Here is a 4,039-nt window from a genome sequence, read left to right as displayed (position 1 = left end):
AACAAAAGCACCTGAACACGACACATTGGTAATTTCCACTTCACAAGTGGAAAGCATCATCTTTCCCATATCACATGAAGGCAGCATTAAATAGCAGTGCTGATGAGCCGCAGCTGAACCTGATCAGCTCATCAGCGACAGCCAGCCACACCCACGCTCACACACACACACACACACACACACACACCAACAAACACGCATGCACCCAACACACACACACACACACACACAAAAAGAGTAAGTGAACCATTAAACCGTGACACATGCCACTGCTCAGTGCCAGTTGTGACATGTGCCGATGGACCCTATCACGGTCACTGCTGAAAGTGTCACTGCTGCCGCACCTTCCGTGCGTCAGATGACATGTCACTTAATGTTGATACGCTACTGTACGACTCCTGCTGGTGGTCATGGTGGTCTTTACCTTGATTACAATGATCATCTATCAAAACTCTACTAACGTGACCTATATTTTAGTTTAGTTTCTCGCTCCTCATTCAGACTGGCGGCGGCAGTGGCGGGGAAACGTAGTGGGCGTGGTCACTTCAATCGAGAGTGACCAATAGAAAAAGGCCTTTCATCCTGGTAGGTAGAGACCGCCTACTGAGATACTCAGTGGGTGCAAGCAAAACTTTTCACCTCGCAAACAAAAATTTTAGACCAGCAAAAAAAGACAGCAGAAAAGAGAGCAACATTTTTGGTGTTTAAAGTGCACAAAGAAAAATAAAGATTATAAAAAAATGTACACGCACTGCAAATAATTGTATAAATTTCTTTATTTTTGAGATTTAAGAAGACTTTTTTTTGCAAACTTTTATTTTTTAATTACAAAATAATTAGTTTTCCTCTCAAACACAGTATGTTTGTTTGAAAAATAAAAACACAAAAATAACCCCATATCCCTCCGGCATGATAGTCCTAATAATATCTTGCAGTGTGTGATGCGCCCACTGATCTATATAAATGACTATGAATAAAATATGAATATAAAAGAAATGTTCTCTATTATAGATCAGTGGATGCGCCACGATTTTCAAATCTTGTAGTGTGTGCATGTTTAAGATTTCAGGGAAAATAATCTGCAAAGATTCTCCTTGTGTGTGCATTGCAACCAGATTTCATAATCGGTTAGGATTTAAAAAATCCAGGCTTCTACTGTTACTCTGAAATCGGTGGAAAATGAAAATAAATACTGCCTTTAAAATTAAAATATTCCAGCGATTGAATCCAGTCCACCCATCAGAACACATCAAGAGCTAAATTCAGTTGTTTGTGAGCTATTTTATTTCAAACCGAAAGGGCTGTGTTCAGCAAGTGTGTTATACAGACATGATCGGCTCGGAGCTCCCCGTCTGCGAACTATACATCACTGAACGTCTTTTAAATGCATTTAAATAAAAACACTCCAGCGATTGTACACAATAAAAATAGAAGAACATTTTAAAGAACTACATTGAGTGCAAATGAGCTGTTTTCAGGCCCGGCTCCACGGGGGGGCCAGGGTGGGCCTGGCCCACCTAATCAGAAGCCTGGCCCACCCGAGCCCCACACTACATAGCCAATCACAAAATTGGTATGATATTCAGTTGAGCTCCATATTTTTTTCTTACCGCCCGCACCCGCTAACATTCTAATATTGTATATCATTTTCGCACTTTCAATATGCAGGGTATTGAAATCGCTTTTAAATGAGTGCTCGCACTGTTTACTTTTACTTTCGATTTTGCGATAACACGCACTCTGCGTAAAGGGAGCAGCGCATCTTATAATAGATATTTGTCAGTGAACACAAGATTGAGCAGCAAATCCTCGCATGGTCTTTTTTTAAGGCATCTCTCCTTACTTTCGACCCGTGATCAGTCAAATTTTAAAGGTCATTGCACACTGAGTCCGATTTTTGTATGCGCTTTTTCTCATGTTCGGCATTCTTATATGAAAATGCTTATTATGGATGCAAAATGCAGAAAATCGAACCTGATCTGCATTTTTTATGACGGACGAAAGTTTCAGAGGCAGTGTGTAAACTCGATTAACATAACCTGAGGTCGTATTTATTTTTTTAACGTGCGAAAATTTCGTACTCATGTGTGCAATGACATTAACTCCAGCAGCTCGTGTTGGATGCAGGGTTGCCAGGTCTGCGTTTTTTCCCCACGGAATTGGTCTACTTTTAAACTGTTGCCATGGGTTGATTTCCCCCGGTGGTTTAAAGGTTTGGAATAATGCAGAAAGTGGATTTCAATAAAATGCCTGTATTTAAAAATGTTGCGTTATACCTATGATAAAACACTGCTGGATGTTAGGTTTTGTGAAGGCTACGGGTAGGAAACCTTTGAGCGGTGTTTATGATCAATATGCACAACTGTAAAATGTGTATTTTAGATATGAAATAAGTTTTGATATTTGGGATATGGTCAGTGCACTTTTTTGGGTTGTTCTTGGCTGGCCATTGGGCTAGTTATGTCATATAGACTTGGTAACTCTGTTTGTCAGATGCTTTCAGTTTAGAATTGTAGCATACATTTTCCAACTGCTGTAAATTATTTTTATTTCTATAAAAATGCAAAATGACAGTAAAGGTGCTGCAGCGGTGGGCAAGTAATGTAATCAGCATAGAACCAAACACAGTGGAACACCAACTACACCAAATGGAAAAAAAAACGTGCACTTCTATAATGCACTTAAATAATACTTGCTATGTTTTCAAACACTAATTTTATACTTAATATACTAAAAATGATTTAGTACTTAAGATAATCATAGGAACATCTATAGTGTACTAAATTTTGCTATTTTGAGACACTAATGTGCTTTTTGAACTAAAATGTGCTTTTTTTCTCTCTATTAAAGTAATGTATGTAGTGTATTACCACTTGTAGTACACCCCCCCCCCCCCCCAAAAAAAAATTACACCCCCGGCCCACCTTGAATATCCCTCGGCCCACCCTTCAGCTCATATCTGGAGCCGGGCCTGGCTGTTTTATATGTTTACTAACATCGGCGACAGGGCTCTGGGGTCCGTTCTTCGTACCTCGCTTACTACATCCAAGATCAAATGACACATCCAAGATCAAATCATCGCGCTAACTATGAGCTCGATATTCCGGTTCTCCGAACGCACCTGCTGTTGATGATTAGTATAGCTGGATGAAGTTATTTGAGATCACTGGGTGGCTTAAAAGGGGCTACGTATCGATAGTAGAAACATTGATCGGCAACGCTTTGATTGGTCGGCGAACATGACGAAGGAGCGCGCTCAGTATTTTTCTGCAGCAGAGCAAGAATTCTTGATTGAGGGATTTCAGGAGTTTCAGAGTGTATTTAAAACGCAAGGGAACACTGCAAAGGCTGGAAAAGCAAGGAGAGAGGGCTGGCAAAAAGTAGTGAACACATTAAATGCGTTAATGCTGCCCATGTTACATGTTTTTTCCTTGATATGTTATTTTATTTATATTTTTATTTTTTTATACACTACCGTTCAAAAGTTTGGGGTCAGTAAGACTTGTAATAGTCTTTAAAGTAGTCCCTTATACTCATCAAGGCTGCATTTATTTGATTAAAAATACAGAAAAAACAGTAATATTGCAAAATGTTTTTACAATATAAAATAATGTTTTTTTATTATTATTTTAACATACTTTAAAATAGAATTTATTCCTGTGATGAAAAGCTGAATTTTTATCAGCTGTTACTCCAGTCTTAAGTGTCACATGATCCTTCAGAAATCATTCTAATATGCTGATTTATTATTAGAATGATCAATGTTGGATAATATCAACAGTTGTGCTGCCAAATATTTTTTGGAACCTGTGATATATATATATATATATATATATATATATATATATATATATATATATATATATATATATATATATATATATATATATATAAAACAATGTAAATTATTTATTATTAACTTTTAATATTTTTTTAATTATTAACTTAATACATCCTTGGTGAATAAAAGTATTAATTTCTTAAAAAAAATAAAAATAAAAATAAAAATAAAAATGTACTGACCCCAAACTTTTGAACG

Source organism: Garra rufa, chromosome 3 (assembly GCF_049309525.1).
Source record: "Garra rufa chromosome 3, GarRuf1.0, whole genome shotgun sequence".
Lineage (NCBI taxonomy): Eukaryota > Metazoa > Chordata > Actinopteri > Cypriniformes > Cyprinidae > Garra > Garra rufa.
Note: the sequence above shows the minus strand (reverse complement) of the source record.